Raw genomic sequence first — 27,061 nt, 5'->3', positions numbered from 1 at the left:
TCAGTCAATGGCGAGAGGATAGACGCGGTTACCTTAGTCTAAGTAAAAACAGGAGTGCCCTGACCGCCTTTTCAATTTCAGTGCCCAAGTTGTCGTAAAAGTTGTCAATTTTAAAGTTGATTCTTTTTTCAGGAACGATAATTTTTCTTTTAAATATCAGTGGAGCTCCTAAGTTTTAATATACTGAACAACGGTTCAAAAATCGAAGTGCATAGTCCTGTAATTTTGCCAGACGTATCGATCGATCTATCTACTTACAAAAGTATGCGGCGAGGTCGCTAGACGCAGCGTGGAACGACACATTCGCCGGCCCCTTAGGCACTTGCGTGAACAATAGTGGCACATATAGAGACTGCCATGGACAGTCTCGCTCTCACCTTCAACCACCGCGACTTTTTGGAAGCCTGCTGCCGTATGTTACTAGAGCTTTCAACTTTACGTGGCACGAGCGACTACTGTACAAATTACTAACACATGGAGTCCCAATACCGCACAAGGGACTACTATACAACTACCTGAAAGGAAGTAACTTTCGACGGAGTGTCATCACGGGACCCAATATACGTCGTTTCAACCCAGACAAGTTGCAGACCATCAACATTACGAAGTGGGTGACGCCAGGAAGTCTTGCACTTGTCGCCACATAGCTATTATCCATTGTCACGCTTCACAGATGCCTTAACTAGCGGCAAAACGTAGAAGTGTGTGTCAAGCTCCTTGGAGTACTCAGAAACTTATATCTGACGTTAAACCCACACTCTACGCTGCCCACACACGCCGGTCGTCTGTCTACAAGCATATCACACGACCTCTCCTTGATTGTGCGTCCACGGAGAGAAATGCATGTATTGGCTGATTTATGGCGACTGAAAAAACGGTATTGGGAAAATGCAAGCTCTGCAGATACACCGAGGTGACAAAAGCTATGGGATACTTCCTAACATCGTGTTGGACCTCCTTTTGGATGTTCCCTGAAGAAATATTGAGCCATGCTGTCTCTCTAGCCGTCAGTGATTGTGAAAGTGTCGCCATTGAAGAATTTTGAGCATGAACGTACTTCACGATTACGTCACACACACACACACACACACACACACACACACACACACACACACATATATATATATATATATATATATATATATATATATATATATATATATATATATATATGTTGTTGTTGTTGTGGTCTTCTGTCCTGAGACTGGTTTGATGCAGCTCTCCATGCTACTCTATCCTGTGCAAGCTTCTTCATCTCCCAGTACCTACTGCAACCTACATCCTTCTGAATCTGCTTAGTGTACTCATCTCTCGGTCTCCCTCTACGATTTTTACCCTCCACACCGCCCTCCAATGCTAAATTGGTGATCCCTTGATGCCTCAAAACATGTCCTACCAACCGATCCCTTCTTCTAGTCAAGTTGTGCCACAAACTTCTCTTCTCCCCAATCCTGTTCAATACCTCCTCATTAGTTACGTGATCTATCCACCTTATCTTCAGTATTCTTCTGTAGCACCACATTTCGAAAGCTTCTATTCTCTTCTTGTCCAAACTAGTTATCGTCCATGTTTCACTTCCATACATGGCTACACTCCAAACAAACATTTTCAGAAATGACTTCCTGACACTTAAATCTATATTCGATGTTAACAAATTTCTCTTCTTCAGAAACGCTTTCCTTGCCATTGCCAGTCTACATTTTATATCCTCTCTACTTCGACCATCATCAGTTATTTTACTTCCTAAATAGCAAAACTCCTTTACTACTTTAAGTGTCTCATTTCCTAATCTAATTCCCTCAGCATCACCCGATTTAATTTGACTACATTCCATTATCCTCGTTTTGCTTTTGTTGATGTTCATCTTATATCCTCCTTTCAAGACACTGTCCATTCCGTTCAACTGCTCTTCCAAGTCCTTTGCCGTCTCTGACAGAATTACAATGTCATCGGCGAACCTCAAAGTTTTTACTTCGTCTCCATGAATTTTAATACCTACTCCAAATTTTTCTTTTGTTTCCTTTACTGCTTGCTCAATATACAGATTGAATAACATCGGGGAGAGGCTACAACCCTGTCTCACTCCTTTCCCAACCACTGCTTCCCTTTCATGCCCCTCGACTCTTATGACTGCCATCTGGTTTCTGTACAAATTGTAAATAGCCTTTCGCTCCCTGTATTTTACCCCTGCCACCTTTAGAATTTGAAAAAGAGTATTCCAGTCAACATTGTCAAAAGCTTTCTCTAAGTCTACAAATGCTAGAAACGTAGGTTTGCCTTTTCTTAATCTTTCTTCTAAGATAAGTCGTAAGGTCAGTATTGCCTCACGTGTTCCAACATTTCGACGGAATCCAAACTGATCCTCCCCGAGGTCCGCATCTACCAGTTTTTCCATTCGTCTGTAAAGAATTCGCGTTAGTATTTTGCAGCTGTGACTTATTAAACTGATAGTTCGGTAATTTTCACATCTGTCAGCACCTGCTTTCTTTGGGATTGGAATTATTATATTCTTCTTGAAGTCTGAGGGTATTTGGCCTGTCTCATACATCTTGCTCACCAGCTGGTAGAGTTTTGTCATGACTGGCTCTCCCAAGGCCGTCAGTAGTTCTAATGGAATGTTGTCTACTCCGGGGGCCTTGTTCCGACTCAGGTCTTTCAGTGCTCTGTCAAACTCTTCACGCAATATCGTATCACCCATTTCGTCTTCATCTACATCCTCTTCCATTTCCATAATATTGTCCTCAAGTACATCACCCTTGTATAAACCTTCTATATACTCCTTCCACCTTTCTGCCTTCCCTTCTTTGCTTAGAACTGGGTTGCCATCTGAGCTCTTGATATTCATACACGTGGTTCTCTTCTCTCCAAAGGTCTCTTTAATTTTCCTGTAGGCAGTATCTATCTTACCCCTAGTGAGATAAGCCTCTACATCCTTACATTTATCCTCTAGCCATCCCTGCTTAGCCATTTTGCACTTCCTCTCGATCTCATTTTTGAGACGTTTGTATTCCTTTTTGCCTGCTTCATTTACTGCATTTTTATATTTTCTCCTTTCATCAATTAAATTCAATATTTCTTCTGTTACCCAAGGATTTCTAGCAGCCCTCGTCTTTTTACCTACTTTATCCTCTGCTGCCTTCACTACTTCATCCCTCAGAGCTACCCATTCTTCTTCTACTGTATTTCTTTCCCCTATTCCTGTCAATTGTTCCCTTATGCTCTCCCTGAAACTCTGTACAACCTCTGGTTCTTTCAGTTTATCCAGGTCCCATCTCCTTAATTTCCCACATTTTTGCAGTTTCTTCAGTTTTAATCTACAGGTCATAACCAATAGATTGTGGTCAGAGTCCACATCTGCCCCTGGAAATGTCTTACAACTTAAAACCTGGTTCCTAAATCTCTGTCTTACCATTATATAATCTATCTGATACCTTTTAGTATCTCCAGGGTTCTTCCACGTATACAACCTTCTTTCATGATTCTTGAACCAAGTGTTACCTATGACTAAGTTGTGCTCTGTACAAAATTCTACTAGGCGGCTTCCTCTTTCATTTCTTAGCCCCAATCCATATTCACCTACTATGTTTCCTTCTCTCCCTTTTCCTACACTCGAATTCCAGTCACCCATTACTATTAAATTTTCGTCTCCCTTCACTATCTGAATAATTTCTTTTATTTCATCGTACATTTCTTCAATTTCTTCGTCATCTGCAGAGCTAGTTGGCATATAAACTTGTACTACTGTAGTAGGTGTGGGCTTCGTATCTATCTTGGCCACAATAATGCGTTCACTATGCTGTTTGTAGTAGCTTACCCGCATTCCTATTTTCCTATTCATTATTAAACCTACTCCTGCATTACCCCTATTTGATTTTGTGTTTATAACCCTGTAATCACCTGACCAGAAGTCTTGTTCCTCCTGCCACCGAACTTCACTAATTCCCACTATATCTAACTTTAACCTATCCATTTCCCTTTTTAAATTTTCTAACCTACCAGCTCGATTAAGGGATCTGACATTCCACGCTCCGATCCGTAGAACGCCAGTTTTCTTTCTCCTGATAACGACATCCTCCTGAGTAGTCCCCGCCCGGAGATCCGAATGGGTGACTATTTTACCTCCGGAATATTTTACCCAAGAGGATGCCATCATCATTTAATCATACAGTAAAGCTGCATGTCCTCGGGAAAAATTACGGCTGTAGTTTCCCCTTGCTTTCAGCCGTTCGCAGTACCAGCACAGCAACGCCGTTTTGGTTAATGTTGCAAGGCCAGATCAGTCAATCATCCAGACTGTTGCCCCTGCAACTACTGAAAAGGCTGCTGCCCCTCTTCAGGAACCACACGTTTGTCTGGCCTCTCAACAGATACCCCTCCGTTGTGGTTGCACCTACGGTACGGCCATCTGTATCGCTGAGGCACGCAAGCCTCCCCACCAACGGCAAGGTCCATGGTTCATGGGGGGGATATATATATATATATATATATATATATATATATATATATATATATATATATATATATAGCCATTTCACTACCGCGAATAATTCAGAATATTCCTCAAACCAATCGTGCACAATTGCGGTCCAATAAGATGGTGTGTTGTTATCCATCAAAATTCCATCGTTTTTGGGAACCCGAAGTCCATGAAAGGCTGGAATAGGTCTCCAGGTAGCCGAACATAACCCTTTCCAGTCAATGACCAGTTCGATTGGAGCTTGGGGCCCTGCCTATTACATGTAAACACAGCCTAAAACATTATGGAGTCACCATCAGTTTGGACAGTGCCTTATTGACAACTGGCGCCCATAACTTTTTGGGGTCTGCGCGGTACTCGAACCTCACCATCAGCTCTTACCAACTAAAATCGAGACTCATCTGACGAGGCCACGGTTTCCAGCTACCTAAGGTCCAAGTGAATAGGTTACGAGCCTAGGAAAGGTGCTGAAGGGGGTGTCATGCTGTTAGTAAAGGCCGTCGCGTCGGTCGTCTCCTGCCATAGCCTATTAACGCCAAATTACGCCGCATTATCCTGACTGATTTCTGCGTTTAGCGCTGCCTGTTAGCACTGCCACCTCTACGCAAATGCTGCGGCTCTCGGACTTTAAGTGAAGACTGTCGACCACTGCGTTGTCCTTTGTGAGAGGTAATGCCTGCATCCTGGTATTCTTGGCACACTCTTGACACTGTGGATCTCGGAATACTGAATTCCATAACGATTTCCGGAAAGCAATGTCCCAAGCGTCTAGCTCCAATACCATTCCCCGTTCAATGTCTGTTAACTCTGGTCGTGCGCCCACCATCACATCGGAAACCGTTGCACATGATTCACCTGAGTATAAATGACAGCTCTGCCAACGCACTGCCCTTTTGTATCTTGCGTACGCGACACCTTCACTGGCTGTATATGGGCATGTCGCTACCCCATGACTTGTCACCTCAGCGTACACCTGTATGAAACAGGCCACACCTCCTTTGGGAGGAATTTTCAGCGATAATAAAATAATTAGTAAATAAAATAAAATATAGTTCAAATGGCTCTGAGCACTATGGGACTTAACGATCTGAGGTCATCAGTCCCCTAGACTTAGAACTACTTAAACCTAACTAACCCAAGGACATCTACATCTACATATACATGGAAACTCTGCAAATCACATTTAAGTGCCTGGCACAGGGTTCATCGAACCACCTTCACAATTCACTATTATTCGAATCTGGTATAGCACGCGGAAAGACTGAACACCTATACCTTTCCGTACGAGCTCTGATTTCCCTTATTTTATCGTGGTGATCGTTCCTCCCTATGTGGGTGGGTTTCAACAAAAAAATTTCGCATTCGGAGGAGAAAGTTGGTGACTGGAAATTCATGACAAGTTTCCGTCGCAACTAGAAACGCCTTTTTTAATGATTTCCAGTCCAAATCCTGTATCATTTCTGTGACACTCTCTCCCATATTTCGTGATAATACATATCGTGCTTCCTTTCTTTGAACTTTTTCGATGCACTCCGTCAGTCCTACCTGGTAAGGATCCCACACAGCGCAGCAGTACTCTAAAAGAGGACGGACAAGCGTAGTGTAGGCAGTCTCCTTAGTAGGTCTGTTACATTTTCTGAGTGTCCTGCCAACAAAACGCAGCCTTTGGTTAGCCTTCCACACAACATGTTATATGTGTTTTTTCACATTAAATTTGTTCGTCATTGTAATACCTAGGTATTTAGTTCAATTTACGGCTTTTAGATTAGACTGATTTATCATGTAACCGAAGTTTAACGAGTTCCTTTTAGCATTCATGTGGATGACCTCACACTTTTCATTATTACGGGTCAACTGCCACTTTTCGCACCATTTAGATATGTTTTCTAAATCGTTTTTCAGTTTGTTTTGATCTTCTGACGACAGCGTCATCTGCCAACAACCGAAGACGGCGGCTCAGATTGTGTCCCAAATCGTTTATATAGATAAGGAACAGCAAACGGCCTATAACACTAGCTTGGGGAACGCCTGAAATCACTTCTGTTTTACTCGACGACTTTCCGTCAATTATTACGAACTGAGACCTCACTGACAGGAAATCGCAAATCCAGACACATAACTGAGACGATGTTCCATAAGCACGCAATTTTACTACGAGCCGCTTGTGTGGTACAGTGTCAAAAGCCTTCCGGAAATCCAGGAATACGGAATCGATCTGAAATCCCTTGTCAATAGCACTTAGCACGTCATGTCAATAAAGAGCTAGTTGTGATTGACAGGAACGATGTTTTCTAAACCCATGTAGACTGTGTGTCAATAGACCTTTTCCTTCGAGGTAATTCATAATGTTCGAACACAATATATGTTCTAAAATCCTGCTGCAAATCGACGTTAATGATATGGGCCTGTAATTTAGTGGATTACTCCTTCTACCTTTCTGGAATATTGGTGTCACCTGTGCAACTTTCCAGTCTTTGGGTACGGATCTTTCGTCGAGCGAACGATTGTATATAATTGTTAAGTTTGGAGCAAATGCATCAGCATACTGCGAAAGGAACCTAATTGGACAAAAAGACTTGGTTTTATTAAGTGATGTGAGTTGCTTCACTCGAGGATATTTACTTCTGCGTTACTCATGTTGGCAGCTGTACTCAATTCGAATTCTGGAATATTTACTTCCTCTTCTTTTGTTAAGGCATTTCGGAAGGCTGTGTTTAGTAAATCTGCTTTGGCAGCACTGTCTTCGATAGTATCTCCATCGTTATCACACTCATCCATGCTCGAGGCAGGATTCGAACCTGCGACCATAGCAGCAGCGCGGCTAAAATAAACAAAACTGATACTCTGGTATCATAAAGAGATAGCTTTGTCACATGGAAGTTGACAACGCGAATTCATACATTATCTGGGACTCTCTTTAATAGTTGACGTTATATGGTTACTCAGAACGCGCCTCCCTTGTCAGCTCTTCAGCGCCCAGACGTTGTCATTATAGTGTGGAGTATGCTACAGCTCTCCCAGTTCGTGACGTCACCTGAAAGAGTGAACGTTGTAGTACAGGACCAACGTGATAGTTAAAAAGTTTTCGCCGGCCGCGGTGGTCTAGCGGTTCTAGGCGCGCACTCGGGAACCGCGCGACTGCTACGGTCGCAGGTTCGAATCCTGCCTCGGGCATGGATGTGTGTGATGTCCTTAGGTTAGTTAGGTTTAAGTAGTTCTAAGTTCTAGGGGACTGATGACCACCGTAGTTAAGTCCCATAGAGCTCAGAGCCATTTGAACCATTTTTTGAAAAAGTTTTCGATGGCATTGAGCTATAGTCATGCAATATTTTTCAAAGAATAATCCGCCATTTGAACCGCCATGTGACTGTTTATTATATTTCTCTTTTCTACTATACAGATTTCTACTTTTATGTCATTATCAAGTACTGTACTGTAGAGCGAAAATTTCATTCTAGAAACATCCCCCAGGCTGTGGGTAAACCATGTCTCTGCAATATCCTTTCTTTCAGGAGTGTTAGGTCTGCAAGGTTCGCAGAAGAGCTTCTGTAAAATTCGGAAGGTAGGAGACGAGGTACTGGCAGAAGTAAAGCTGTCAGGACGGAGCGTGAGTCGTGCTTGGGTAGCTCAGTTGGCAGAGCTCTTGCTCGCGAAAGGCAAAGGTCCCGAGTTCGCGTCTCGGTCCGCCGCACAGTTTTAATCTGTCAGGAAGTTTCATACAGTGATAAAGGCTGGAGCACGCAAATAACAAAACACATCGTAAAAATTTTGAATTTTTTAAGTATTAAATGCACACTGATATAAAATTACGAATATTGACTTACTTGATAGTTAAAAGTTAAGATTAACTCTTAGTGTTGTAATGCAGAACATTTTACCTTAGAGAACAGTTTGTTAGTTAGCGCATCAAATGATGTTCTGGTAGTCCATGTCAGTTGTAAATTATTCTGTAGTCCTGTGGCAAGGAAGTGTGTCAAGGTGACTTTCATTTTCTAACGTAATATTGTGAGCAAATGTTTCATCTGTTGTAGTTAAAGAACCAATAACTGTGGCTGGACAAAACTAGTTTCGACAGGCAACCAATACTTAGGCAACAGTACTAGTTCCCACTAAATTTTCTGCAAGTAATGGCAGCCAAAGGTAAGAAAAAGATATAAAACAACAGAAAAGGACATGGTAAAACACAAGGTTAAAACAACTTAGACTGGAAGTTAAGAGTTTCCTGTAGTGAAGCTCAAGCCGACTCATCCTTCCCGGTCGTAGACGTTCGGCTTGCAAACGGATGTGGTCCAGCCCTCCCATCTCTGTTTTCCGTTCGTCAGCTTGCTGTACCTACCGTGAATGTGTCGAGGGCGTGTGGTATTCGAGTGCTTCCCACCCTGACAGTGTTCTCGGCGATCCCTGTCATTTGAGTTGCTCAGTAAATCGTCGGAGTAATTTAATTGCCAAGAGTTATCAGCCTCTAGAAGTCTTTGTTTATGCTGATTAACCAAATGTCAGGACCTTTTATTTTCTGTGACTTACTTGTACTTAATCGCTGTCCAGACAGGCAGACGTGCAACACATAGCACCTGCTAGTGTTTCAGTGAATGAAATAAAATTTTATTATGTTAGTTTCATGTATTACATAGAAGTAAAATGATATGTTTAAAAAACTGGGAACACTTTGCTTAATAGGGGGCCCGCAGTTCGTCAGTGCCACGAGTCCCGCAAGACATTACTGCTGGCTTTTTTTATTCATAATACGAAATCCTCAGAAACATTCGTAGTCTAACAAAAACAGCTGCATTGTTTTCTGGAGGTCGTTATATCACAAAATTGTTTGACAAGCGTGAAATGAGAAGTACAATAGTGGGTCGAGTCGATTTATCGATTACTAGGTGGCCCGCTGCCTTCTGTTTCGTTGCAATTCGTGAAATAATTGTTTTGAGTGAAACACAAGCGGAACCTCTTTGAATAGCACTTTTTCCTTGGTCTGGTAATTTCGGTGTCAAATGTAAAACTATGTGAAGTTTTTATGGAATACCGCAAAGATTGTAGAAATAAATGAAAAAGTCTGATTGTATCGTACTGTCAAAATCTCGTTTTACTTCCAAACCACAGTCTAGATGCATTTCTGCTAGGCATCGGCTAGCACAATGGTATTTACGCCAATACCTCAACAGCAGGCTGCCACAATGCCTCAAACGTATTAACATTGCAACAATGTGAGTACTGATGTGGATTAATAAGGCCGGAGAAAAATGAAATCGTTAAGGCAGGCTGATGGCAGCAGCAATGAGACTGATAGCAATCAAGTTAAAATGTTTGGCCGCTGAATTGTTGTGAGTCCTTCCCGAAAACAAAGGGTTAAAAGCGGACCAAATTGACAGTAAAACAGATTAAAAAGTCCTTAGCTTATGACAGTATTTCAGCTAAGTTTCTAAAACATTTTGTGGACTTAATAGCACCTTCCTTATTTATGCTTCCAATCAGTTAATGAGCTGCGATGTAGTTCATGAAGGACTGAAATTTATGGCTGTAAGGCCCACATCTAAAATTGGAGATTGTCAGGTGACCCATTTTTCTCCATCCCGTGATCAAATATTAATGAGTAATTAACTTATTACGGGCTGGTGATTTACTTTCCTGACTATACTACCGTGCACACACTATGACTTGATCCTTCTCTGATCAGCGAAAGTCGACGGGCTATGCAGCACTCCTGAATGCTCACGTTCATTAGCAACATCAACTACGTAACAGTATTTTGCGCCGTAGTAAATGTGGTATTAATTCGTGTGCGCAGTGACTGTTAATGCTACCTGCAATAATAAACGAAGAGGGTGTACTTGTTCTTTCTAGCCACTCGATTACTCAAATATTAAAGTGATGCCAACTTCCGTGTCGCTTTCGTAATGAATTATCAATACAAACTCGTTTTTTTATGAGCTGTAAGTTGGCTCGCCAGGAAAAAGGAGACAGGGCATTTCCCAACAGCAAATGGGCAACGAGCGGATCGCAAGCTTCCGTTCCCAGCATCGTCCGTACCGAAAACAAGTATTTTGAGTATTTTGAGTATATGTACTATAGCCTCTTGTTTCGACTAAAATAGCTCAGTAACTTCAAAAGTCTTTACTGACAGGGTCTAAAAACTAAGTTGAAGAGTGGTCTCTTAAAATCTTTGGTAGGATTGATGATGGAAGCTATTCCGCACAAACCCTCTGTCGCTTTGAACAAGAGGTGATCCCGACATGCAATAAATGTTAATAATGTTAGTTTAATTTCAGGAAACTGGAATACATGTGAAAAGAAATGGTGAGGTCCTACGCTCTAATTTTGAATAGTGGTGCGTATCTTGTCTAAATCATTTAGCAGTTCGTTTTGATATTTTAGAGAATACTGAGCGTTAAACGAGAGCTTCACCTGCAAACATTTTTAAGACGTCTGCTCATATAGTCTCCTAGACTAAGAACAGCAAAGGGTCTATGACACTTTCTTGGGGAACCCTAGATATCACTTCTGTTTAACTACATGATTTAGGTCTGTTACCATCAACTGTGAACTCCCTGACAGGGAATCATGAAGCAAGTGTCAATGATGTGACGGTACTTCATAGGCATTTAATTTGATAACATGTCGCTTGTGAGTAATCGTGTCAAAAGCCTTCTGGAAATACAGGAAACTGGAATCTTCTTTATTGTCACCTGTGCAGCTTCCAACTCTGCAGGTACGGATCTTTTGTCAAGCCAACGAGTATATGTGACTGCTGAAAATGAAGTTACTTCATCAGCATACTTCGGAAGAAACTAGCTGGTATACATTTTGAACCGGAGGCTTACCTTTATTAAGTGACTAAGGTTAGTTTAGATGTGGACTTTTACTTTACATTTTAATGTTACATAAAGTTATATTCTGACTGAAATAGTCCCTGCCGAAGTTGGCTGAGCTCCGAAATCTACAGGCTTTGAAAATGCTTGCAGGCCACACTGCACGGAACAGAACGGGACAGAGATCTGCCTGGAGCTCTTGCAACGGCTGTTTGGAGCGCAGGGTCGTCCCTGTAATTGGAGTCGCGACGTATCGACCAGCCCCGATATCTTTTCTTCTGGCTCTGTTCCATGGACGTCGACGCTGAAACCTTTTTCCGACGTATAATGGTACAGGAATTAGAAAAATTATTCTAGGAAAAAGATGTACTCCTCTTTTATTGGTATCCCAGTTACGTAGGTTGAAGCGAATGTATTAAATAGTTGTTTTGTTTGAAAACACATTATCTTTTACTCCAGAAGTCTGGCTACAGAACTCTTCCTAAGATGAAGAGGCGAATTTCTGATGCCTAACCCACATTACCACAAACGTAGCACCACGGTTGACTTGCTACCACCGCAATTATATCTGTGTGTTACATTTCAAAAGGCAGTTGTCTCACCCGCATTCCACACACTAATTCACAGTCCTGGTACTTCATTGTAGCTATAGTAACACATAATCCGATCCAATACCATCATTCTACTTTAACAGACATTCAAATCAGGAAAGACAACACGACATTTATCTCTCTTACAGACTCATTCTGATCCTTAACATTGTGTTAAAATTGGATGGTACATAATGACAGGTCTACGTCAGGTATTTCAGAGACCGATATTCGTGTAATTCTCTGCACATGCGAAGCATATTCGGTTTATTGCAGTTTGTAAAATGTTTTTCAGACAAAAGAGAGAGATTTGTATTTCACGTGCGTTCTTTGTTACATATGCTGGGCTGTTATCTCTGACCCCATTTTCTGACTTCTTTCCCTTGTGGTCTTCATGTTGTCTCCGCTGCGCCTTCTCAGAAGATAGAGTGCCGGGGTCGAAGCCGAGCTTATCTGGAAACCCGTGTAACGATTAATAAGATTCTGTGCTACCTTAATCTCAATAGAGTCTTTGATGGCGATATCCCAGAACCTCGGCAATCGCTGATTGAGGGAGCGCCTACCACATGACAGGCATAAATACTGGACTCGTTCAACACTGGAATCAGTACCAGACAGCACCAGAAGCAGACTGCGAGTCACGCAGTTGAAATACAGTGCAGGAATAATGCGAATAACCGGCAGAGATTCGGTTATTCAATATGACCACGCCTTGCCTTCAAAACCTGAAAAATTATACTAGAAGACTCTACGGGGACGAAACGTATCTGATTATTAGAAAGCTGGATAATCTTCGACAAAAGAAGAGAAGGCTGCTCGGTTCTCTCTGTTTCGTGTTGCGATGCCGAGAAGAGGACGTGCTTTCGGTATCTGCTAGAATTAAACATCACGTCAATACTAGAGCGGCCAACAGAATTAAACATAAGCGAACTTAGCATTGGCCAGGGTGAGAATACGTGACATGCGCAACCGACTTGAAGTGACATCTAGAGTTGCTGTCTCGACATTTTTATAGCAAATTCTCTAACCATACAGGACTGGGACCGAGCTGATGACGCCTCCTGGTCTCTGGCGTAGTCACGAGGAAAAAAATCAGTATCCCGTCAATTACCATATGTATTGAGCTGGGGTCTTAATTTTGCAGTTACCCCCAGAAATGTTATTGTTAGGACCTTCGTCAGTGCAGTGGAGTATGTGTCCCTGAAACTTCCTGTTAGTGTGACTGAAGACGTACGACGAGAGACATGTAGGGCACTTACTACCACCAAGCTGCCCAAATGAAGCATCTCCCTTGACGAGAAATTGGCCCTCAAACAACCCCGAGAAGATGACAGGATTGTGGCGCTCCCAGCACATTAGGGGAAAGCTACGTTTGTGCTACAGAGGGTCGATTATGACAGAAAGGTGTGACAACTTCTGGGCGACGTGGCATCACACCAGTAGAAAGGGTCCTTACAGACAATGTGGATAGGAAGACCATGGCTTTTCTAAAGGAAACTGGCCTTCCAGAAAAGATAATTATATAGCTAAGAAATATGGCGTCAGTACCACCCAGGCTCTATGGCATGCCTAAAGTGCAGGAGGCACTTAAATCGGCTTTAGATCAATGGAAATGCGTGAATGATACCTTGGTCATATGGCCCCTGGTGAGGGAAAAATTCGATGTTTTCTTCGTCCATCTAAATTCACGACAAGCTGAGATTAAATTCACCATGTAACTAGAGAAGGTTGTACTACTTCCTTTGCTAGACCTGGAACCGTGCGACGGCTTCTAGTTAGGTTTAAGTAGTTGTAAGTTTTAGGGGACTGATGACCTCAAACGTTAAGTCCCATAGTGCTCAGAGACATTTGAACCATTTGAACCTTTCCTAGATTTACAAGTTAAGAGGAAAGCAGATGGTAACTTCAGTCACAGTGTATGCTGCAACCATCTCACACAGACTTGGACCTGGAAGCCAGTAGTTGCCAGCACGTGGCACAGAAAATGGTTGCTCAGAACTATGTTTCACCGGTCACGAACTCTGCCAGACCCTGGTAATTTGGCAATGGAGATAGAACATCTACAGTCTGTGGGTAATACGGGCTGGATCCCAACGGTCTCGTATCACTAGCAGTCGAGATGACAGGCATCTTATCGGCAAGGCTGTAACGGATCTTGCAACTACGTCTCGGTCCCTGAGTCAAGAGATGGGGACGTTTGCAAGACAACAACAATTTTCACGAACAGTTCGACGACGTTTGCAGCAGCATGGACTATCAGCGCGGAGATCGTGGCTGTGGTTACCCTTGACGATGCATAACAGACAGGAGCGACTGCGATGGTGTAGTCAACGACGAACCTGGGTGCACGAATGGCAAAACGTCATTTTTTCGGATGAATCCAGGTTCTGTTTACAGCATCATGATGGTCGCATCCGTGTTTGGCGACATCGCGGTGAACGCACATTGGGAGCGTGTGTTTGTCATCGCCATACTGGCGTATCACCCGGCGTTATGGTATGGGGTGCCACTGGCTACAGGTCTCGGTCACATCTTGTTGGCACTGACGGTACTTTGAACAGTGGACGTTACATTTCAGATGTGTTACGACCCGTGGCTCTACGCTTCATACGATTCCTGCGAGACCCTACATTTCAGCAGCATAATGCACGACCGCACGTTGCAGGTCACGTAAGGGACTTTCTGGATACAGAAAATGTTCGACTACTGCCCTGGCCCGCACGTTCTCCAGATCTCTCACCAATTGAAAACGTGTGGTCAATGATGGCCAAGCAACTGACTCGTCACAATACGCCAGTCACTAATCTTGATGAACTGTGGTATCGTGGTGAAGCTGCATGGGCAGCTGTACCTGTACACATCATCCAAGCTCTGTTTAACTCAATGCCCAGGCTATCAAGGCCGTTATTACAGCCTGAGGTGGTTGTTCTGGGTACTGATTTCTCAGGATCTATGCACCCAAATTGCATGAAAATGTAGTCACATTTCAATTCTAGTATAATATTTGTCCAATGAATACCCGTTTATCATCTGCATTTCTTCTTGATGTAGCTATTTGAATGGCCAGTATTGTAATATATCACTAACAGATATTTCTTTGTAAGTTATTCAAACTGTTTGTTTGTTGAAATTGTGTTATCTCTTTGAAAAACTTAAGTTTTGTGCAATTAATGGCTTTACAACCAAATGATTTGATGATACTTCACAAAGTGAATGCAAACGTTATGCTGAATAACTCAGCAATATTGGGCGGAAAGAAAATTTTAGCGATTGGTGTGAAATTAGTAACATGTTCCTATAGTGTTAAATTTTATGTCTTCTGCAATTCCTTATACATGGAAGTAATCGTCCTGTGAAATTCATCAAATAGCAAATCTACTTTTTGCAGGTGGTACTAGTTTGTAGTAAATTCCATTACGGGAAAACGACAGGTAACGTAGCAAATTATTACCAATTGTCACCTTGCACTCAAAACGTAGCTAGGCATGGAGCCGGGAGGAGAGGAGATGGTGGTTCTCACGCTCGCACAGCTGGCGCTGGCCACTGGGCCGGGCGACCGATGTGCTTGACTATAATAGGCTAGGCGCAAATTAAAAAGCGTATAGCGCGTGTGGCGCGACGCAGCGCAGCGCGCGTTTTTGTAACATCACAGGTTCAAGTGGGACCGCGCAAATTGCGACGCGACGCGACTAGGACGCGACACGCGCCTGCGCCAGGTCGCACGGCGTTGTGGTCGAGGCACAGTTTCTCGCGCCGCGCGTCACGTGTGCCCCTCAAGCACCGTGGGAAATTTGAGCCTGGGAGCGAATAATTAGCACGGCCATATGCTCACATCCGAACAGTGCATATTAGGGATTGGCTAAACTGCGATTTTCCGATATCAGTGATTTCTGTGAATGCTCAGTATCTGCTATTCTTAACTGTGATTTGTCGCAGTTAAGAAACGTAGGTCGCGTATCCCTCCGCCACTGCTATTTCTGCGATTTCTGCTACTTCTGCGATTTCTGCGACTTCTGCTACTTCTGCGATTTCTGCGACTTCTGTGACTCCTGCGATTTCTGCGACTTACCACCGTATGAAAAAGTTAGATCTGCCCACACAGAAAATTGCATCTCAACAAACCTGTCATTCGTAAGTAAGTTTTACGTTTGTTCTTCCGTTGGCTTTAATTATGTATTAAAGAAACAACTGTGAAAATATTAATAGTGTAATTAATGTGTAAGTAGCCATACAGTAGCGTAATAGTTCGTGTTTAGAAAATGAATTCAACATATTGTTATTTTCACAGGTACCCGAACTACATTTCAGTCACTCAGTAAATTGATAACTCAACAGATCTGGAGAAATTACCACTTCGTCTTTAGACCGTTTTCGTCAGCCGAGAGGTTAGTTTCTAAGTGTTTCGATGGACTTAATTACTTCAGTGAGGTCGTTCTTGCAAACGTGAAATATACCCCATTGAGAGGCTTTCATTACAGCAAATATTAGCAATCTACTCTGTCAATTATATTGCTTGTAATTAGTGACAGCAAATATTGTTTAATAATCCTTGTGATTTTGCAGACACAGTTCTGACTCTTGATTACTGGTTGCTGTACGTATCTATCCACATGAAGGCTGTTGAGAGAGACCCGTGAAGATTCAAGACAGCTCTTAGAGGATTTGCAGCTTAAAAGTGACATAATTGTGAAATAAGTGTGCAGATGATTGATTAAACTGTGTTTTATTGAAGTTGTTATGCGATTTAAAGGAATAATAAATGTTAAATACAGTGAGTGAATAATGAAAATCTCATATCACAAAGTCTACAATATGCATTTTGAGGCTGTTGATATGAAAATGGGAAGTACAGATCTTCCAGTTAAATCAGGAATAGCTTAAGTGCAGTACTTGAAAGTAACACAGGAAAAGCTTACTCATGTAGGTGGTAGTGGTGTCGGCAAAAAGTGCGGGTGTGTGAAGTTGCTACGTAGAACACCAGGTGCAAAACTTTTATCCCGAGTCTTGAACTGTGCCGGAATAAAAGGGAGGCATTCATATGACTCAATAATGCTGTTTTCATTTCACTACACTTACACAGGTATCTGAGTTCTGCTGTGTTAACATTGTAAAGTCCTGTAGGTATGTGGAGTATTAACCAAAATTGTCATATTGGAAGCAGAATCACATTTGTTACGTTACTTGATATTTTCAGGAGAAAAAGGCAATGTTGCTTCTTATTAATATAATACATTCAGAGTCACAGCTGTGTTTGACCAACCATAACTGATGCTGAATGTGCATGTCGTCATATAATGTGAATGGCTTATTTCAATAGTGGTACAAGTCCATTACCTCCATTTTTCTGTCTATAATGCTTCTAAAATTAATGATCCAAACAAACATTAATAAAGGTTTATTTCTAGCAAGAAGCCATATGCTTGAATATTTCTGGTATCTCAACTGTAGATTTTTCAGCGCTCATTTAACTTTACGACTCCGTATCTCAAAATGAACAAAAATGGACTTGTACCACTAATGAAATAAGTCCTTCATATGCACACACCGATCTCTTGAGGCACAAGGCTCTCATAACGAAGTACGTACGTCGTTCAACAGATGGCACTAGGAAAAGAATGTTAACTGCGCTTTTTAGTTGCTACTTGTGACTCTTAGTTGCGATTTGTCACGGAAATCGCAGTTTGACTCGGCAGCGAATAGCATAGTATGATCTTTGCTCAACAGATGGCACTGCTAACTACGCTTTTTAGTTGCTACTTGCGACTCTTAGTTGCGACTTGTCACGGAAATAACAGTTAGACTCGATAGCGTGTCGCAGAGATGAGCGTAGTACGAACTTTGGCCAACAGATGGCACTGTTAACTGCGCTTTTTAGTTGCTACTTGCGACTCTTAGTTGCGATTTGGCACTGAAATCTCAGAAAGCAGTATGGGTTTCGGCCAACAGATGGCTCACGGCGTTTAATGTGAAATGCTACTTGCGACTGCTAACTGTGACTGAAATCGCAGTTAGATTTTGTAAAGTTGTTATTGTGATATGTGTGACTTCTCAGTCACTGTGATTTCTAACAGATACGCGATTTCCTGCCCACCACTAGTGCATATGAGCAGTGGTAGTATTGCCCATACGATAATTTTTTTTTCCTTACTGTGTACTAAATTTCATTGCCTTTGGGTAGTGTTTCGTTTTTTCCCATTTAAACGCTCCATCTTTCTTCGTTAATACATTATACTTTTCTGTTATTTATATCTGTATAGTTTTGTTTTATTTTTCTTCTGTCAAGAAAAATGCATACCTCAGTAATTGATGAGACATTGGCCGTTGGAATTGTATCATTATGCCTCCGCGACATTTCAGATCTCAAGAAGGGACAGAGGATAGTGAATACGGAAGCAACGAATATTATAAAATAATGTGATTAAGAATCAAGGTAGGAAAGTAAAACAAGGTTATCTTCTCGCTGCCTAGTATGCTGTCTCAAGAAGGGACAGAGGATAGTGAATACGGAAGCAACGAATATTATAAAATAATGTGATTAAGAATCAAGGTAGGAAAGTAAAACAAGGTTATCTTCTCGCTGCCTAGTATGCTGGTGTATCTGTACGGTCTGTTACAAATATTTAGAAAGAGATAATCTCCACAGGTGTGAGCTCTTTGTGTTCCTGGGAAAAAGCGTCCAAGATCTGAAGTATAGAAGTCTCAATGTGATTACTCTGATATGGATGTAATAATGTAATACGACAAACTGTGCTACATGGATGTGAACATCACATTTCCACTGCAAGCTGGAAACCGTCGAAAAGCAGTCACAAATAACAATGTTTTAATTGGTTCGCCGTGATGAGAGAAGCATGTCAATCGTTGCATGCACATTATCATCATTAATAAACTAATTGTACAACAGGCTACACAAATGAAGTAAATGGCCGGTATTATTACGAAAGTATGAATATCCTAAAAGAGTGTTATGATTAGATATATTTAATTTGTTGAAATGTAGTGCTGACAAAGGCAGATTTACTTTCTTGACAATGTTTTTCTAACTCCAACTCACAAGGCACAAATGGCTAGCTTGTGCATTCCCCGCTGCTGACAATACACTGACCATTGTGTTGTGCGACAGATCAGTTGTTTATTTTTCTCAGTAACAACTATTTTATTCGCGATCACACATTGCGAGTTTGGCAAGCCGTAGGTGAGTAACCAGTATCTGGGGTGTTCCAATCATTCCGCCTGAAGGAACACTCGTCATGATTTTAATACTGCTCAGATCAAGAGAAGGAATAAAATCCTTTGTTAAGTTTCCATTCCAGCCTCTCGGTGTTAAAAATACGATAGGTTACGAGGATTCCACCAAAATTTCAACGGAATTAGCAATCTATTTTTGTGTGAGTAGTTAATCTTTTCTCATTCGAAGAAGAATCACCGTTTGTGAGTAACGGCCACATTTCTCTTGCTGAATGGTTTAATTGTACTTCATTTCTCACAGTGTAATTTGCCAAACTCATCTCACAGCAGCTATTGAGACCAAATTCCGACACGGAGTGCCTCATTAAACAAGTAATTGGCGATCACAGAGCTCAGTAGCTTACGAAAAACCTCATAGTGTCGGTTTGCAGTAACATAAAAGAAGAAATTTCATATTTATTCTCATGCTAGGAAGCTCATGTTTCGCTAGCTGTCGATAACTCGTAAAAAAATATAGTCACTGGAGTGAAATAAATAAAAAGGGAAGTACTGATATACCGCCATAGATAAGAAAGTTCCGTGTGTTTAAGAATTGACAAAACACTGTCCTCCTTGTGTGCTATCATTCGCCAGACTTTCGTTTCGATGTCTGTAGCGGTTTAGGAGATATGAGAGATGTGGGTATTTCATTCTCGCGGGCGTGAGATCGGAAGTAAGCACGCTACATACGATACATTTTCTCGAGATCGGCGCCAGATGGAGAGCTCCTCCCAAATCTAAACAAAACTTCGGCGTGTTAGCTAAATTTCATACGCAGCAACATATGGTGTAGTACGCACCAAACGCAAAATCATAGCTACCCCTAATCTTCGTTGGAAATTTTTGAGTTTTGCGTAGCGTCTTAGTAAAATGTGTACATCACAATAAGAATGGTCATTAGCGAGTTGATGGGCAGTTCGCCATGATGCTGACTTATAACGCAACACGTAAGGCAAAAATAATATATTTTGAGTCAATAGTTTCTGTGAAATCGTTTGAGAAAGATAACAGGTTGCGCGCGCTTCGGTTCTATCAGCGCAGAGCGTCGCCAGTCGGTGCGTGCGAAGTATGGTGAACGCGTCGCGATATGCGCTGCACCCGTGCGACCCGTGCGGAACGTGCGTGTCGCACTGTAGTGTCGTGTCACGACACACGTGCTATACGCGTCTCAATTTGCGCCTAGCCTAATGCTGCGTGCAGTACGTTACACATACTCTCTGTGAATTTGAATAACTACAGTTAAATATCAGTCGATCTTTCTCATACTTAGTATACTAAATTCTAGGGATAAGACAACAATACTGGTAAAATTTCAAATCAGTAACTTCAATATGAGCGGAGATATAAATTTTTACCTAAAACACATAATAACTGTGCTGTCGTTGTGAAACCAAATTAGGTACTGTAGTATCTTCGTCTATAGTATCAACTGGAACTACAACCAAGAGGATAGGTTCACATAATCTAATTTTTTTGAATTTTCTTTAGTTTATTTTCCACAAATTTGTGACGTTATTTAGGTACATTGGAAATAATTGTTTCATTGTATTTTGGTTGCTTCAGTGTTTTGGGAAGACTGAGAGAGGAATGGAAGCCATAGGTAAAGTGAGAATGTGGTATTTTATCAAACTATGTAACTGTAACCATGAGAAAATTGTTGTGTAATGGGAAAATTTGTAACGCTATGTCGGAGTGAGCTTCATTTTCTAAAGGGCAGCCAGAAATGGCATTGAGAGTTAAATTTATTAGTAATTTAGTTTGTGGAAAGGAATTATATTTTTTTCATTAAATTTCATTCACTTTCAGAATTACAAAATTTCTAGATCAAATTACTTGTAGTAATCTGATTGCGGCCGGATCTTCTTACGAAATTTCAATCAACAACTCTCTCCTTCGAAAGCGAAAATATTATGTTGACGCAGACCTACAGAGGGAGAAACGATCATCATAATAAGAGAAAATATAGGAAAGTTATAGGTGTTTCTTTTCTCCGCACTGTAAAAGACTGGAATAATAATTGTTGTGAAGGTGGATCGATGAACCCTCTGCCAGGCACTTAAATGTGATTTTGCAAAGCACCCATGTAGATGTACATGTACATGTAGACACCTGAATATTAATCGTTCCTCCTAAGACACCCTGTATTACCATACGTACAAATTTTTCATCCTTAATTTAAGTACATATCACATTTTACATAATACAATTACACTGTTCTCAATAATTGTGGAATCCTGACAACTCGTCTAATATAGGGTGCCTAGGAAGCTGTTTTCTAGGATATCTAGTCAACATTCAAGCAGATCATATTGATTGAATTTATTACAGTAAATTCAATTGACAATACTTAACTTTGCCTTATTACAATGAGGCGTCGCAAGCAACTGGCGACATGCAAATAATCTATTATGTCCTTCGATGTATAAAATTTCCATGCAAGCAGTTAATATTGATCGCAAGTCACGGCTCGTCTTCCAGTGAGGACCTACTAGTGCGCCGAGGCTAACTGGAGCAGTGCCTACAATCTCTTCGCCGGTCGTGTCGTGTTGCGATCTCAGTCAGCGTTCTATTGGCTGTCGTCGTCTCACAGCCTTCTCTGCTGTATAGTTTCAGGCCGACGTGCCCGCGCTTGATGTTACGCCGGAACAATAATCAAAGTACCTTACTTGAGAACTAAGCAACTGTCAAGAATATTGTGCCAATAGCTAACAGCAAGAACGAAGTTTTTCTGTGGTTCTTAATATTAAAATAATTTCCTTTTTCTCAAGTAGCTACACAACTCATCGAGTGAGAACGTCACTGCGGAGGAAAATATGAGTATCTGTTTATCTCTGAGTGTGTGCATGTCGTAATGCCTGTCTCGTAATGCACTATTCTTTCCCAGTCTACAGCAAAATTTACTTACAGTGATTAATTGTTAGCGAAAGATCTACCACGTCATTTGTTACCTATCATTTATCATTCAGTGAGAAAGTAATGTACGTTTTTCCTAATTTCTTGTTTGCATTAACATTAAGACCGCTATCGTCTCAGCATCACGTAGTCAATGTTTTCTATCTATATATGTTTATTGTGTGGGAAATCGTTCATATCATCCGTGGCTGATGATGATCGCATGATGGTTAAAGTAAGATCTCCTTTATTTCAGTTTCGCTTGCACACTAAATATATACTTCTATGACCGGATCGGATTATGTATATGTCATCTGGTTATATATATATAAAATATTATTCCTATCCCTTACCTTCGTTGTGTGTTTCTTCGTTGACTTTTCCATATCGGCGAATTAATTCCTCAGAATGTAAAAGAGCATAGATATTACAGGGAAAAACTGTACCTCCAACAGAAACGATAGTCCTTTATGAAGGAGCATTTCCTATAAACCGATCCCTTCCTCCAACAGCTTATATAAGGGGGAATAATATTCGATTTCCGCGGTGAAAATGACTTCCATTTTCAGAAGCGCAGGTTCCTCCCAGAATCTCATAACCCGTAGATATAAGCTGAAGGAAGACGCGATGTGGAAAAAAGGATGTCGTCTTATTCACGCATTAGCCTACGTACAATGTATTCCACAGAATTTTCTCGCAAACGTAATGCCGGACCCTAATGATATGTTACTCTGGATGAGTCATTTTGTCTTTTTTTCACATATTGAGACATGCAAAACAATAAATTGTAGTCCCAATATTGATATTGTGTTGCGCATTATTACTATCAACTGATGAGCTCCTGCCGGCAGGCTGTCACTGAGAGTATTCAGTTTGCAAAATGAGCCGACACCTAAACTCAACTTATCAATATCTCGGGTGTGAAAATTGTAGAGACGTGCGCACCTAAAAGTTGCAGACGCATTGATATATGTAGCATCCAGAGACCCCGTTACGGAGGTAGGAAAGAGTACACATCATCAGAGACGCAGGTATCAAAAATATGTCAAGAGGTAATGTCTCAACACCGAACGAAACGTAATTCGGCACTGCATCTCCTGAGTAAGACGATGTCGCAATAACCATGAATACTGAACCAGACTAAAATATTATACGTCATCGGTGTAACTACACACGTATAACACTCTTGGAACATTTAGCTCAGTAGTCTGGAAAAGTGTCTTCACACTTTGCTGCTGACGCAGTTCTTTCCTCTGCATAACGTGTATCTACATCTACAGCCATACTCAGCAAGCCAACTTATCATGGGTAGTAGAAGATAATTTATGCACCAGAATCATTTACCACTCTCATTCTCCAGTCACGAATAGTTTGGGGAAAGAATGGTTGGCCGGCCGCAGTGGACGAGCGGTTCTAGGCGCTACAGTCTGGAACCGCGCGACCACAACGGTCGCAGGTTCGAATCCTGCCTTTGGCATGGATGTGTGTGATGTTCTTAAGTTAGTTAGGTTTAAGTAGTTCTAAGTTCTAGGGGACTGATGACCTCAGAAGTTAAGTCCCGTCGCGCTCAGAGCCATTTGAACCATTTTTGAAAGAACGGTTGATGGTAAGAACTCTTGTGACCTATAATATTTATGATTTCATCATCTACGTCTTTCCCGGGGTATAAGTAAATTTTAACAGTTAATCACACCGCTATGCACGACACTTCTGCAGTAGCATTTACACTGAATTTGTATAAGAACCCCTATAAAGCTTTGTCGCTAACTTCATGAATACGTGATCAAACTCTCTGCTCTTCTTTCGATGTTTACAATTTACTCCATGACTTGAATAATGGCAACAGAGCTGGACATGTCTTCTTGAAGTCGCATTTATCCATATCAATTGGACTTCCATAGAGATAGATCGTTCCCCATGGACTCAGATGCTGTAACAGTTGTGCAATGGAAAAATAAGATGAAAAGTGTGAATCTGACAAACGATTTCTGTTCTGGCAAGGTCGCCAATTAAAAAGGACGTCAACCAAGCTGAATATGTCTTCTTGTAGTCACAATGATCTGCATCCATTGGACATCCCAACTGGCAGATCGCACGCCGCTCGAGAGAGGAATAATAGAGAATTATTATGAATGGGGGTAGATGAACCATCTCTCAGACTTGTAAGAATGGATTGCAAAGTAGCCATGTACATGTTGATGTAGCTGTAGAGAATTAGGAAAAGGAGAAGGTTGCCATATTTCAGATCGTTGATAAAAAGAAACAAACGCAGTGTCGGCACGATGACTGTGCAGACTTTTCCAGAAGGCATAGGATGTCACATGCAAATACCACATATAGCTGGGTCACTAATGATACCTGGAACACCTGATCTCAAGGATCTATAGTCCGGAAACTAACATTATTCAAACTATGCTCCTTCCGAAAGATCCCTGGTGGCCTGTGCTGCGGATTCTCACTATTATTTAGCTGCAGGGTGGAGTACTAGCTACAGCTGCTGACAGATTGGCCACCAAATACTGATTCTGCCCTCACAAGTAGCCCTGTCTCCAAAGGTGTAGGATCAACGTGTTCTTGCAGAGTTTTCACAAGTGCTCTCCCAGAGCTGTCGAATCAGAGCGCCCTCGCAGAGCCTCCTTTCACCAACGACAAGGCTGCATTAAATTTTGGCCAACGGAAATATTCGTTACAAAAATGCCAATTGGCTTGTGAATCTGTGAGAAAATTTACTGAAAGTTAAGCCGAAAATTCCCTCTCCTCAAAAACCTTTTAGTGTGAGATAATCTGCAGTTCTTATGCGTCTGTAATTTTTAGAAAGGAGCCTGATATTTCCGACTCCCTGGTAAGCCAGTGGAGCTCTTTCTCACGTTTCCTATGGCATGAGAGGCCATTCACACTGCGTGGAGCACATAGCTGACGTCACCTTGATTCCAAAAAAGGAGAAAAGAAAAAGAACACAAGTCTTCCTCTTCCCACGAAAAAGACAGAGATCTGCGAGTGGTGTACCACCTTCCTACGTTCTAGGAAGGCTTCCGGCCACAGAAGCGCTGACATGTAAAAAACGGCAGTATTCTACTTGGAGTCGTCGAAACTCGCCTGCCCCTTTCTTAGCTCATTACGCAACCCTGAAATGCAGTTACAAGAACTTTCAACATTCAACAGCTATCCGGTGTTTATAGAGAATTTTAAAACAGTAATTGACGGCTTAATCGTTCCAACCACTGAAGGTTTGATATGGAGTATTTGAACGATACAAGAATGTTTCAGACGCGAAAAATGAATTAAAGCAATGAAATTGAAATGAGACGAATAGCCGGCCGTGGTGGCCGAGTGGCTCTGGGCGCTTCAGTCTGGAACTGCGCGATTGCTACGTTCGCAGTTTCGAATCCTTCCTGGGGCAACGATGCGAGTGATGTCCTTCGGTTAGTTAGGTTTAAGTGGTTCTAAGTTCTAGGGGACTGATGACCTCAGACGTTAAGTCCCATAGTTCTCATAGCCGTTTTTTATTTGTTGTTTTTTCTTTTCTTGAGACGAATCAGTCGAGACGGGCAGACACTTTTCAGAGTCCTACATGTTATGGATTATACGGAATCATTTAATTTACGTATTTCCCCATTAAAGTTCATGTATGAGATGCATGAGCTAAATCAATAAAGGAGTATTTCGAATACTCTGTTGAAGGAACACGAGAGGAAGAGGTATTTTCGGAAAAGGCTGAGAGACACGGGAAGATGGCATTCTTGTTTGAGCTAATCTGCAGTCATGCTAACCATGACCATGCAGCGATAGCAAAATCAGACATTGGCTTGTAAGATGTACCCAGAGCCAAACAAAGGCTCAGACCAAAATTTATTAATGATGAACAGTAGGCTGAACTTAAGACACTACTCAGGAAGAGTCAATACAAAAAGAAATGGGATATAGTATTTCCAAGGAATGAAGACGCAATATGTGAAGTTCTCTGATGCTGTAGATATTACGATAGTTAACAGCTCAGTAGGCATTGAAGTTGAAGAGGAATGGACATCTCTTAAGACATCTGTCACGGAAGTTCCAAAGAAAAAATGGTTACAGGGACGGTAACTGCGCAGAAACCATGGGTAACGGAAGATATGCTTCAGTTAGTCGATGAAAGAAGGAAGTACAGAAATGTTCACGGAGATTCAGGAATACAGAAATACAATTCACTTAGGAATGAATTAAACAAGAAGTGCAGGGAAACTAAGGAGAAATGGCTGTCCGAAAAATGTGAAGAAATCAAAAAATCAATAATTGTTGTCGGAAGTACTGTCTCAGTTTGCAGACATCAGCGTACATAGAAGTCGAAAAATTCTTTAGTGAAATCAGAAGTTAGGGAGGTAGAATAAAGAGTGCAACGTGAATTCAACAGTTAAATATAACGGAGAGAGCAGCAACGTGGAAAGAGTACACTGAAGACCCGTATGAGGGCGTGAACTTGGCATGTAAAGAGATATAAGAAGAAATAAGATTGAACGGAAAAGAGACAGGGGATCCAGTATTAGAATCATAGCTTTAGAGTTTTGGTGAACTTAAGATCAAATAACGCAAAACATCATAATTTCTAAAATCAATGTGGGAAGTGGCAGCAAAACGACTATTCACACGCGTGTGTAGAATGTATCAGACTCGCGATATGTCATCAGACTTTCGGAGAAACATCATCCATAAAATTATTCGAGAGACCGTAAGAGCGGTGAGAATTATCGCAATTTAACCTTAACAACGGATGCCTCTAAGCTCCTGACAAAAGTAATGTACAGACGAATGGAAAACTTGGAATAAGATAGATGACGATAACTTTATCTTTAGGAAAGATAAATGCACCAGCGAGGCAGTTCTCACGGGAAGCAAGACTGAAGGAAAGTAAGACACTTTCAATGTATTTGTCGACGTGGAAAAAACGCTAGAACGTGTCAAATGCTGCAGTTCTGAGAAAAATAGGGATGAGCTACAGGGAAAGACGGGAAATGTACAATATGCACAAGAACAAAGTGCAAACAATAAGATTTGGAGGCTAGGCGGACAAGGGATTCACGAATATGGAA

General features: G+C 41.5%; 1 protein-coding gene and 1 long non-coding RNA gene across 2 annotated transcripts in view; both read left to right on the top strand.

The window, feature by feature from the left end:
- LOC126267794 (dopamine receptor 2-like) overlaps nt 1–27,061 on the top strand; it is a 625,121-nt gene that overhangs the window by 314,709 nt on the left and 283,351 nt on the right. The window lies entirely within an intron of this gene.
- On the top strand, nt 15,927–16,487 carry LOC126267974 (uncharacterized). The gene is made up of 3 exons (XR_007549058.1): nt 15,927–16,007; nt 16,165–16,261; nt 16,440–16,487. It is a non-coding gene; the product is annotated as an uncharacterized LOC126267974 (long non-coding RNA).

This window comes from Schistocerca gregaria, chromosome 4 (assembly GCF_023897955.1).
Source record: "Schistocerca gregaria isolate iqSchGreg1 chromosome 4, iqSchGreg1.2, whole genome shotgun sequence".
Classification (NCBI taxonomy): Eukaryota; Metazoa; Arthropoda; class Insecta; order Orthoptera; family Acrididae; genus Schistocerca; species Schistocerca gregaria.
This window is presented reverse-complemented; position numbering and strand designations above follow the sequence as displayed.